This window comes from Passer montanus, unplaced genomic scaffold (assembly GCF_014805655.1).
Source record: "Passer montanus isolate IOZ18808 unplaced genomic scaffold, ASM1480565v1 scaffold16, whole genome shotgun sequence".
Taxonomy (NCBI): Eukaryota; Metazoa; Chordata; class Aves; order Passeriformes; family Passeridae; genus Passer; species Passer montanus.
In genome coordinates, this window is record NW_024363160.1 from 11667476 (window position 1) to 11680426 (window position 12951).

Here is a 12951-nt window from a genome sequence, read left to right on the forward strand (position 1 = left end):
TGGGGCAGAGTTAATTTTCCTCTTAGTATCTGGTATGTATAATTTAGTGTGAGAATAATGTTGATAACACACTGATGGTTTAGTTGTTGCTAAGCAGGGCTTATCCCAAGTCAAGGACTTTCCCAGTTCCCATGCTCTGGCAGTGAGCAGGTGCACAAGAAGCCAGGAGGGAGAATGGCTGGGACAGCTGACCTGAATAGACTAAAGGGATATTCTATATCATAGAATGTCATGCTTGGTATATAAACTAGGGGGAGTTGAGGCTGGGAGGGGCCGATCACTGCTCAAGGCAGGGCTGGGCATCTGTCAGTGGGTGGTGTGCAACTGATTTAGGCATCACTTGTCTGTTTCAGGTTTTACTTTTTCTCTTTTTGTTGTCTCTGTTATTGTATTTATTTGAATTATTAAACTATTTCTATCTCAACTCGCGTGTTTTACAATTATTTCCTGCTTCTCCTCCACATCTCACTGTGAGAGGAGGGGAACTGTGGGAACAGAGGGGAACTGTGTGAGCAAGCAGCTTTGTGGTACTTGGTGGCTGGCTGGGGTTAAACCAAGACACAGCAGTATGGGAAGCAGAAGTACACAGGCTGAATTTCTGGCAAGCAGAGCTAAAGAAAATAGGAAGATGTGGGTTTTGAAGTACATTTGCAACTAAATAAATACTGACAGTATCAGTCCCTTACTGGCATGTGGATAACAATTGTACAGAGAAACAGTCACCAGACCTCACTGATACTGTGGGACTGTTCCCCTTGTCCGTGACAGTGCCCCTTGCTGCCAGCCTCGGGTCCCAGTTTGCTTTCCCTTAAAGAGCAGCCTGCTCTTTTTGCTCTCTGACTACAGCTGCATGAATATGTAGTTTAAGAGACACATTCTTTGGTATGCCAAATTTAGCACCCAAAATTAAAAGCACACAGTGAAAAATCCCTTCAACCTTCTTGGTTATTTTACAGAATGAGAAAAAAAGTACAGGTGGATCTAAACAGTATCTTGAAAGAATAATAACCTACATTTTGTACAGCACTTTGAAAATGTGAAGAATTCTCAGTAACCCTGATTCAATGCTTTCTTTTCGTATATCCTAGAGCAAAAGCTTCTTCATAAAATGGTGCTTTTTTTTTTTTTTTTTTTTTTTTTAGGATAGAATATAATGCTAAATTTTAGGTTTTGTTCAGACAGGCTCATGAAAAAACCCTGTAATTAGTTGTTTGGCATGAAGTGGCTCTGGAACACTTTGAGAGGAAGCAACATAATGAAACGTTACAAGAACAAGCCAGAACAACCTGCTCTGCTAGCAGCACTTTGCCTACTCCCCAGAACTGAAGTTCCTGCTTCAGTCCTGCCTGAGCTGCCTCTCAAATCAATCAAGAGCTGTCCCACACGTGCTGTAAAAACCAGAACCATGCTTATGTGCCTGAAGCTTCACTTTATGCAATTGTTGGAAGCCTGACTGGCAGAGGTGCTTTGACAGAAAACTACAAGCCCTGTCAGCACTGCCACTCCACTGTTTGAGGAGATGCTGCTGCTTCTCTTGCCAATGTCTCAGCTTCTCAGCCTTCAGGAGGTCACTCTCAGTAGTTTCTCCTCAAGAGAATTTTAATGATACTTATTTGTGCTTCAGGCTTACCAAACCTCAAAGTTTTGGGTTTTTTTTCTTGACTTCTGACAATAGCATGCATGCCACTTGTTCTGTATTATACTTTCCATTACATCTGTTTGAGTACTGATGTCTTCCCTGCCCCATTTATTGCTGTAGTCTGAAGTGTCAAAGGTGTCTTTCAGAATTTGGATGCATCTCCCAACAAGCTGCAGAGCTGGGGAGTACTTTTTTATGGGGTGCCACAAGGTGGCAACTGGGGGCTTTTTTTTAAAAGGCCAAGAAATTTCTGTCTGGACAGGCTGTGGCTATTCAACATAGCTTTTCATGTGTCAGGCAGGAAGCTCCCCAACATAGCAGAGGTGGCTACTACAAGTTTACTGTGAAAACCATAAGCCTGGTCCAGCTTGTGAGAAGTATCTTAAGATATGGAAGGCCACAATTAGGTCATCCCAGAGCCTTTTCTTTGAACAAAGCAAATTCTTGCAGCTTTTCTTCATAGGAGAGATCCTCCATCCCTCTACACAACCTGATGGCCTCCTCTGGACTCTTTCCAGCATGCTGATGTCCTTCCTGTGCTTGGGACCGTGACATGCTTGCACTTGTTTTTGTAATCCTCCTCTTATGTGCAGAGAATATTCTGTATCTGAATATACCCTGGCCACAACATTATGCTTTGCCATGACCTGCTGCCTGTGGGGTATGTTATAGAAGGTCAGGTGAAAGTAGGCAGCAGAGAAAGTACAATCCAGCTGTATGGTGTTCTCAAGGGATTTGGCTAGAGGATGTCCTTGATGCCAGCATTGTGATCCCCTCCTGCATCTCTGAGTCAAACAAGCCTCTTGCTTGTATTCCTCTCAAACTCACTCTTGTCTAATTTATATGGAAATGTCCTCATCCCAAAGAAAAGTTCAGTGGGCTAAGCCTCTAAAGAAACTTGTAATAAAACAGAAACCAAAAGTGATGTGTGCAAGGTTTATTTTTGTCTTCTTGACAGGAATATGAGGTCAGTTCCCATCCTACAGCTCCTGGGCTGCTTTACGTCAAAAGCTCTCCGAGGGCTCATCCCTGGGGGATGGGAGTCTGGCCTGGACAGTGAGTGCACCTGGGTCCACCCTCACTTGCTGGCACAGGGATGCATTGAACATTTGCTAAATTCTGCCTAGCATTTGGAAATGCAAACAGCCATCATCTTAAATGCTGAAATAATAGTCAACGCCTGTGACAGGAAAAAGAATATAGTGACAGAGAGCCCTTGATTCCCATGCTATGAATCCTTCTCTTTTTACTTCTTTCTAGTTTATCCTTGCTAGCAGGTGTCAATTTCTAGTCTTAAAAAACTTCCTATGTGTTTAGGAAATAGACCCATCGTTTGGCTGGACTGGCCATGGTGATCTCACTTTCTTTAAGTGAGAGGTGATATCTAGAAGTTTGGTAGGAACTGGTATCCCTGTAGGTGTAAGTCACATTTCATGGCAAAAGTGTTTGATAAGTATCTCTAGGAGAAGTTGACATTTTTCTGTTTGTGCAGAGCATAAGAAAGTGTCATCTAAAACCATCATTTTTTAAGATTTCTTTTTATATCAGTGAAGCATGTAAGTTATCTCAGTATAATTCTTTGCAACAAAACTCAAAACATACAAGACAGATATTTAAAACTCTCTGTAGATTTCCTAAACTTTTGATCTCTTGTCATCTCAGATTAAAATGAAATTGAATAAACCTCCCACTTGGGAAAGGCCATGGGCCTGACTTCCAAATGCCGACCACGTCCTGGGCTGGATCAAAAGCAGCGCAGCAGGCAGGGCAAGGGAGGGGATTCTGCCCTTCTGCCCTGCTAAGATCCCACCTGCAGTGCTGCATCCAGCTCCAGGGTCCCACCTGGGTGGGAATGAGTCCAGAGGAGGCCTTCAAAATAGATCAGAGATGGAGCACCGCTCCTTTGAGGAAAGGCTGAAAGAATTGGGGTTGTTCAGCCTGGAAATAGGCGGCTTTGGGGTGAGCAGATTGTGGCCTCCCAGTATGTTAAGGGAAGGCAGGAAGGAGGAAACATGGGGCAAGACTGTTTGCAAGGGCATGCAAGGACAGGGTGAATGCGTTTAAATTAAAAAAGAGTAAGCTTAGATTAGACACTAGGAGAAAATCCTTTAATGTGACGATGGTGAAGAAATGCAACTGGCTGCCTAGAGGTTAAGGTGGCAGGATCTTGAACACATCCCTGGAAGTATCCAGGGCCGGGGTGGGTCGAGCTCTGAGCAGCCTGCTCTAGCGGACGGTGTCGCTGCCGTGGGGGCTGGAACCGGAGCCCTTCAGGGCCCCTTTCCGCCGGAGCCCTTCAGGGCCGCTCCACCCGCGCCGCTCCCGGCCCCGCGCGCCGCCGCCGCTTCCGCCGCGCGGTCCCTCCCGCGNGGCGCGGGGGGGGGACGCGCCGCCACCGCCGCAGGATGAGCGGCGCTGCCCGCGCGGGACCCGGGGGTGAGTGCCGAGCGCTGCCCGGGGACGTGCGGGCTCCCCCCGCCGCCCCGCTCAGCCCCTCCCAGCCGCGGGAAGGCGGGGACTCCGGTACCGGGAGGGCGGCCTTGGCGAGGGGCGGCGGTCCCGGCGCTGGGCGCGGGGCTGTACCCTGGGGCGGGCGGGCGACAAAGAACTGGGAGGCGGCGGAGCGGGGGTCGGGGAGGACCGGGATCCCGCGGCTGGAGCCGGTCCCGGGGCGGCGGAGTGACCCCGGCGCGGCTGCTGGGAGCGGGGGGCGGTGGCTGCCAGGCGTCAGAGGGGAGCAGCGGCGGGCGGGCCGGGGTGCTCCCTGCCTGCCCTGGGCTCCGCTGCCAGGGCGAGGGATTCGCGGTGAAGTTACTACAAGGAATGACTCAGCCTGGCAGCGCCTCCGTGCTCGCCGCCGGCGGCGGTCGGGCGAGCCCCGTGCAGAAGCGTTGTGTGTTTACAAACGTTGTTCTGCCTCTCCCTCCGTTGTTTACTTGGTCCTGCTCCCGAGGAAGCGTGTGTCCTGTAATGAATTTTCCCTTCGTTTTTTTCTTACGGCTCTTCAGTAGGCTTTCAGGATGTTCTTTGGATCAGTGCTCGCTTTTCTTTCTCACTGACTCCCAAAAGTACTGGCTGCCGGTGATCCGGAGGTAGAAATGCTAATATAAATGCTAGGAGAATTAAATGAGCTGACCTCTGTAATGTTCGTGTTTCTTACTTAACATCATCTAGACGTGAAATAAAAAGTCATGTCTGGTCCCAAGAAACACAGAAATGTTAGTTTAGACCTCATATAGCCATAGCTTTTTTTTTTCCTCTTGTGTCATTTGTTTTTGTCTAAAGTAATTACATGGTATGTCCTGGCTATGAGCCATTTCTTGTGGATCATATTTTAAGCTTTCACCTTTACTTCTTTGTGAGAAAGAATGAGGAGCTTGAGGTTTGGTTCTTTTTCCTTGTATTCACATGTATGTGTGTCAGAAGTAGTTTGTGCTGTTGGGTTTATGGAAGGACTTCCACTTCTGGAGGTGTGGGTTTAACTGCATGGTAAAAGGTACCTCAGCAATACCGAGGAGATGACAAGAATGGAAAAACATGTTTCAGACAGTTGAATTTTATGCAGCTGAGAAGTGCTGTGAGGAATAACACTATAATAGAATCAGAATTATAGAATGGCCTGAGTTGGAAGGCACCTTAAAAATCATCTAGTGCCAGCCTCCCTGCCATGGGCAGGGACACCCTCTGCTAGACCTGGTTGCTCAAAACCCCATCCAACCTGTCCCTGAAGACTTCCAGGCATGGGACATTCACAGCTTCTCTGGGCAGCCTGTTGTAGTGTCTCACCATCTTCACAGTAAGGAATTTCTTCCTTATAGCCAATCTAAAATTATACTTTTTCAGTTTAAAGCTATTGCTCCTTGTATTCTCCCATACATACCCTTCCAAAAAGTTCATCTCCATGCATCATGGAAGTACTACATAATAATAGTGATAATGAAAATGTGCACTATTGTGGTATATTTAAATTGTAAATTTCAAGAATATTTAAAATGTAGTACCTTGGAAAATTTTTGAAAGATGAGGCATGTAAAGAAATGACCTTACTCTTGTCTTGTGGTCTAAGACAAACTTTTGTGCCAAGAAGCAAATATTAACAAGAAAGGATTTAAATATTCTAGCATTGTTAAGTTTAGATTAAAGTATGCAGAGGATATATTTGTACTTACTCTAAATGCTGCCTGGAACTTAAAATGGCTTTATTTTATTATTTTGAGAGTAGTAAAGAAAATTACATGCTGAAAAACACATAGTAAAGGACTTTTCCAAAAAGTTCATCTCCATGCATCATGGAAGTACTACATAATAATAGTGATAATGAAAATGTGCACTATTGTCGTATATTTAAATTGTAAATTTCAAGAATATTTAAAATGTAGTACCTTGGAAAATTTTTGAAAGATGAAGCACGTAAAGAAATGACCTTACTCTTGTTTTGTGGTCTAAGACAAACTTTTGTGCCAAGAAGCAAATATTAACAAGAAAGGATTTAAATATTCTAGCATTGTTAAGTTTAGATTAAAGTATGCAGAGGATATATTTGTGCTTACTCTAAATGCTGCCTGGAACTTAAAATGGCTTTATTTTATTATTTTGAGAGTAGTAAAGAAAATTACATGCTGAAAAACACATAGTAAGGGACTTCAGCTATGCCAGTTTTAGAGCTGGAAATGTAAACATGATCTACTGGGAATAGTGGTGCCTGGAACTTAAAATGGCCTTATTTTATTATTTTGAGAGTAGTAAAGAAAATTACATGCTGAAAAACACATAGTAAAGGACTTCACCTATGCCAGTTTTAGAGCTGGAAATGCAAACAGGATCTATTGGGATAGTGAATTATTGCAAGAGAGACCTAATTGTGCTTTGGAAGTCCATTATTGTTGTCCACTCTGTACAAGTAGCTGTGTGTTTTGTAGATTGTAAAACCTGTCTTAGCAGCAATTGTGTTGCTCTAGACTTATGCTCAACACAGATTTGGGTTAGTAGTTTCTGAGATCGTGTCCAAGGGGCTGGCTCCCTCCCCATGTCAGGTTACTATATTTATAATTAGAAGTGTATGCATCAGACTTGTGCTCTGCCTGGAGAAGAGGGCAAGGGTTATTTTGAGGTCTTTTGTGGTGTCCGTTTAAAAAACGGAGTGTCCCTGCAAGTTGTATGAACACAGCTGTTACATGGCCTTGCAGAAACTAAGGTGGAAAACAATTTCTCAACTGAACTTAGTTATTTTGGTTAAATAGGGGACTGAGCGTATATTGGGGATAAGGGAGTAGCACAAGTTGATTTGTTTTTGATAGGAGTGGCAGTTACAGTGGAGTCACTGGAAAGAATTTTTCTGTACGTTATCAGTATGTCCTTAAGTCTTTATTTGCTTTTAAACTAGCAGTTACTTTCTGTGAAAGAGTGATGTGAAGGTCTTGAGACTTAAATTGCACAGGATGGGTTCATTAGCAGGTTGAGGTAAAGTGGAAACAAGTTAAAATGAAAAACTATAGTATGTGTACCCGGTTATTACACTACAGTGCTACTTCAGTCATTTGGATAGTGCCCAAGCAGTCATGTGTCTCCTTCTGCATTTGCAATATTGCTCAAGAAAGTTGTGCTCCTGATTTTTGGTCCACAGCTCAATGGCATTATATGAACGGTTTCTGAAGATGAGGAGGGGAAAAAACAAATATTACCTTACTACTTTCAAGGGCCTATTAATAGGTAGCGTTCTGGTGCAAAGTTGTTAATCAGTATTACCGAGTAGCAAACACTTGATTACAAGATGCCAGCTTACATAATAATATTGTATTATACTGCAGGATGTGATTGAATGCAGTGATACCAAACAGGCCAAAAAAAATCATTAATATGTAAATTACTAATCCAATTGCAAGAATTACAGTGTCTGTTTTCTAGCTGAATTGCCAGACTAATGTTTTTGTTGTACAAGTTGAAAGATCTTCACATGAATTGCAAGTTGTAAAAGCCTATAGCATGATTAATGGTGATAAAGAAATTGCTGGCAATTATTTTTGTGAGCTAATTAACATTCTGTGGTTACTGAGACAGTCACTTGTCTATTTATGAGTTAATTCATTGTGCAGATCCACTCTTTATTTAGTTTTAATTTAAATTTTAGTTTTTTGATGTAGTTCAGTTAAAAGGCAAGTTGGAAGACATCATAGCCATGTACCAGCTCTTTCTATTTTTTGTATTTGTGAGCAGGGTTGGAAGTGGATATGCTTTGTGTTTTCTAATGGGATTCAAACATAACTATATTGTTAATAATACATTAATAATTTTTCAATACTAGTTATTGGAAGTTGTCAATAGAAGTGTCGAAATAAATTTATTGATACCGCATTTATGTCCACAGATTGAGACAGGGCTGGTCAGGAGAAACACCAGGGCTGTCAGGGCGGTTCTTGCTAGTCTTCTGTCCCTCTCCAGGTGTGTATTTTCCTTTTGTTGTTCAGATTTGTGGTCCATGGTTCAGAGGGCTTCTGAGCTCAAGCAACAGCTCAGTGTAGCTTTTTATGGCCATCCAAGATGTTGACAGTTTCTTTTGGAAAGAGATTTTGCAGCTGGGCCTGCTGTCTTTATCGTATCAAGGTGAAACGATTATGGTGTGCTATATATAAAGCTCTAGTAGTTTGTGCATCTAGAAAATAAGCCGTGGTAGAATGTGGTGGACTGTTTTCTATGAGTTAGTACAAATAAGTACAAAAAAGGCTTGTTTGAGTGCTTATGAATTTCTTTCTGACCTGTGTTAATTACTTGTTAATGGAAAGTAAAATGTGAAACTGCTTTGTTGACTAGTTGGGTTCTAACTGTCCTGCAGCTGTCTTGCTATGTAATGATGTAGGATCAATGAGAAGAATGGTGTGTGAATATTTGAGAGCAGCTCTGCCTAATTCATGTTCTGAGGGGTTTTTAACCGACTCCAGAACATGGATGTATTTTCTCTTTATGACATAACTCATGTTTTCTTACCTCTTAAGACTTTCTTTTGAAACAGAATTTTGCTTTTTCAGGAGAATAGGAAAGCTGTGGTGGTGATAGTGAAATAGTGTGTTCAGTATTTTGATTGTCTGTTGCTTTCATTTGGAGGGATTAGGTAGAATTAGTGTCTGTATGATACATCAATCTTCATTATTTTTCTTGAAGATGTGTTTGACAGGCCAGTATGCTGTTTTCATTTTGAACAGATTGAAAATGGTACATATTTTAGAGGTAGAATGCAGTGTTGAAGAACCAATTATAGGGAGAGTTTTACTTACATTGTGGATTCAAAAAATCATACCATCCTTAGGAAAGCAAAAATATAAATTCTGTAAGAATTGCACTTGGCTCAGGTCTGATTTTTGAATGTTTGAGCTAGCTGTTTTTAAGTTTCCAACTTCTATTTTGATTTAGTTCTATGATTGAACATGTTATGCTTTTTTGTGTTGTAGTTATAGCTGCAGTACTTTTTGCTCTTTATCACTTGAATAGTGGGTTTTTTTTCCTGATATTGCAGGGACTTTCAATGTCAGTGGTTTATCTCAAACTTTTGAGTTTGTCGAGGCCAAGTAGCTATGCTGGTACCTCAAAGTGTGAAATTTGGACCCTTATTTATTGTAGTTGACTTGGGATAAACAGTTCATACTGACAAAATGGTGCTTTTGTTTATCCAGTTATTCTTCCATCCTCCAGAGTATGTATTTTTATTAAATTCAGATGAAGGGAAGATTCTTACATAAGAATATATTGTGTAACAGAACTAGAAGCTGTCTTTAGTACGTTGTGCTTATGCTATATTGTAAGTGTTCTACTAGTAAATTCAAGCTGACTTCTCTCTTTAAAAATATTCTTCACAAGTACTTGTGTTGTCTACTGATTGAAAGAAACTTGATTCTCACCCAGTGAATGGATTGAAAATATGACTCAAAATTCTCAGTTCTTTCTGAATGAAGGGGGGGAGGGGTAGTGTGTAAACTTTCCTTTTTAAGTGAGAGGCTTCGTGGTAAAATACCTATACATTTCAAAAAGCAATGTATTGCAACAGCATTTTCACATGCATGTTATGGCTCCAAACAGCACAACCAGAGTTCAATAAGGCAGGAATATAGTTGTAATACCTCAGTCATTGTAAATTGTGTTTTTCTCTGGTTTTCTTGGGGTTTCTTTGGTGGTTGGATAGTTCTTATATTGGTAAAACTGCATAAAATAATTTATCAGTGCACGTTCTTAGCTTTTATAAGCTACCAAAGATTTATATTCCAGAAAAGTAAAGGAGGGCAGATGAAGATTAGAAAACACCTTGAGATTAGAGACAAATTAATATTCTGCAAACTACCCTGCAGCTTTTCTCATTTCTCAGCACATTGCTGTTATCTTCTTTTGCACTGTTGCCAATAGAGATCTGAAGGTGATTTTTAAATGTGTGATTCAAAAAGAGTTAATAAATTGATATGAGGAGAATCTAGACATTTCTGAAGATGTATACCTAGGGAGACTGAGGCTTATATCAGCTCTGCATCTTGCTGATGGTCATTTACTTCCAGATACTACTGAAAATAAAAGGAGGTTGATGAATAGGAGGAGGTTGGTGGGTGACATGAGTTATAAGTCACTTAGAATTTATCAAATTTCTCTTTTTTATCTTTAGATCTTGAAAGTTCAAATACTGATTTTATAATTAATGTAGGATAAGAAAAATTTGAAACAAGTTTGCAACTTTCAAAGCAATTAAACATTTTACTAAGATGGTAGTGGATTTCCTTATTGCTAGATAACTTTAATGGTTTTTTAAAAATCTGATTGCTTATGAATACCAATTAAGAAAGAACCTATGACTTTTATGTAGGCAGTCAGACTAAATCACAAGGATCTTTACTTGCCTTACATTTCATTATTGTCAGTCTTGGACTTTCTTTTCCATCTGTAGTTTTTTCATTCCTGTGAAGTAAATGCTATTTAATCAGTCTTATGTTCTGTATTTTTGTCTTTTAAATAGTTCTGGCCAATTTTTTTCTCTTTTCCAAATTAAAAAAAAGTTGTAGCGTTAGGATGTTGTATCTGAAGAGGGGAGAACAAGGAAAATGGCATCCTAGACTAAATTTTGAGAAACTCTGTCTTTAGTTGCATCTGTAGTAATTGAAAATTTTTAAGTTATCTTAGCCTGCTTCTTAAGAGGGTACTGGTTTGGGCTTCTGTACTAGGTTTCTAAGAAGTGTTCTCTTAGTAACTGAGGATGGAAGGGCAGTTAGAAATATGAATGATGCCTTCTGAAAATTTTCACTTGTCTTCTTGAATGATGGTTCTGATGTTGAGTATCCTCTGTATTCGTTGGCTTCTCTCCAGCCTTAGTTAAAGGGTAGTTTGTGGAGTTATGTAACGAACCAGATCATGGAACCAATTTGAGCTGTCAGTATCCTGGAGAAGTATGGTGTTTCTAACTAATTACAGCAAAGTCATCCACTTTATTCCACAGAAACAGGTAGTTGCACCGCTGAAAGTTGATGCAGGGAAAGGAGCAGAAGAACTGGCTGAGGAAAGGTATTCATAAGTTTGGTGCTCTTTTTGTTTGTGTTCCATAGTTTGTGTTCTTGGTTGATCAGAGAGTGTTAGTGGAAGAAGCACTGGTGCTGACTTGTCTGAGTTGGATATAAGAAATTGTTGTTGTCTGTTTCTTGCAGAATTGTTTGCAAACACTGGAAGATTTTACATGCTAATTATTTTAAAGAGTATGTACCTACAGGGAGAACCTTCCCACCTCTATGGAGTCAGTCAGTAACTTGAATAAAACCACCTGAAGCTCCATGTACCTGAAAGTACCAATCTCTGCAAAGAGAATGTATTAATCTCTGTAATTCAAGGGAGGCTTGTACTCCAGAAATGCTTTGAAATGGCAAAATTATACATTAAAAAATGAAAAATCTGCCAAAACCTTCAGTTAACTTTGTCAAAAGTAAGGCGCAGACAGCTGTGGAAAGACTTGTTTCCATCAATTAAAAAGAAAAAAAGGAAAGAAAGAAAAGGGATACTTCTGCAGGTTGTGGGCTGTTTCCTAGCAATAAGATTGTCAGAAATCCTAGGTTTGTTTTCTGTCCTGTACCTGTTAACTGAGGCACAGAAGTTTCACTTTCTATCATGTAAGAGCTGTGAGGTTTTGAAAAATGGGGTAAAACTGTATTTACTATTGGAAGAGGAGGACTTTTGTCTGATGCGTTATATAGACTGTGTTTTGGCAGCTCCTCAAATCGGTGAAAACAGCAGTGTAAATAGCTGCTAACCATCAGATTTTGAGCTTTATAATCATGCCCATATGTAATCATGACACAGTGCCTGATAATGTGCTTGTTGCCTTATGACCATGGCGTTCCTAAAATTCACAGTGTAAGTTTTGTCTGAACTTGTGAGAAGCTGCATTGTTTTGGCCCGCACCGATTTCAAAGCACTCTTTAATGCACAGTGTTTTCTTACCTGCCCAGATTTGCTTTTGATCTGCTCTTTCACCCTTGATGTTACTGAGGACCTCTGAAGGCATTGCAGCACCTGAATGAGGGTAATTCAGAGTTGTAGGAGCAACTCTGAATATGATGGCCAATGTAACTGAAGTGTTAGGTTAGTAAGATATAAAATTATTCATCTTAAAGGAGGGGAAGGAGGGAATAAACCTCTTAGACTACGAAATACTAAATTACTGACTTTTGAATTTCCTCTTTACTGAATTGGGAGCTAGGGGTTTAGGAATGTGTCGTGGCTGCTCTGCAGGATTGCAGCTTGGCTCTTGGGTTGAGTGGAAAAGACTTGCTGTGCTGACCAGCAGCTGAGTTTGAGAGCTGTTAAGAACACAGTGCCTGTTGGAGATGCTGTAATTAAGTAACCGCCTCTGTGCCTGATGCACATCTCAACATATAAATAGAGCTCCAGATGGCTGCAACCTTACAGATGTCAGGGATTGACAGCCTTTCTTTAAGGCTACTGTGTGGCTTGAACAGGAGGTTTATAGGCTTTCATACAAGGTGCCGGTGGGAGAAAGGATCTCCACCTTCAGTAATATATATCTTGGTGATTAAATGTGGTCTTCTCATTAAATTTATTTTGGAGGAGTAGGAGAAGTAAATTATTTTCTGCACCTGGGTCAGAAGGAGCCCTACTACTTATTTGTCACACAGGGTATTTTTTAAAATTTTTTAGTTTTTCTTTTAAGTTTTTTTAGTGCCTTTTAAAGCATATTTCCTTTCAACAGTTGGCTATCCAGAAAATGATATGCACTTGTACTGTGTTTTAGAAACAGCCATTTCTGTTGCATAAAGCATTACTAAAGAATGCGTGCC

The 12951-nt window shown here is 40.9% G+C and overlaps 1 protein-coding gene across 7 annotated transcripts in view; it reads left to right on the forward strand.

Moving 5' to 3' along the window:
- The first annotated feature begins 3995 nt into the window (after positions 1 to 3995).
- RB1CC1 (RB1 inducible coiled-coil 1) overlaps positions 3996 to 12951 on the forward strand; it is a 67303-nt gene continuing 58347 nt past the window's right edge. For all 7 annotated transcript variants that reach the window (XR_005626824.1, XR_005626826.1, XR_005626825.1 and 4 more), the window contains exon 1: positions 3996 to 4075. The gene's annotated coding sequence lies outside the window, so the exon portion shown is untranslated. The remainder of the gene's footprint in view (positions 4076 to 12951) is intronic.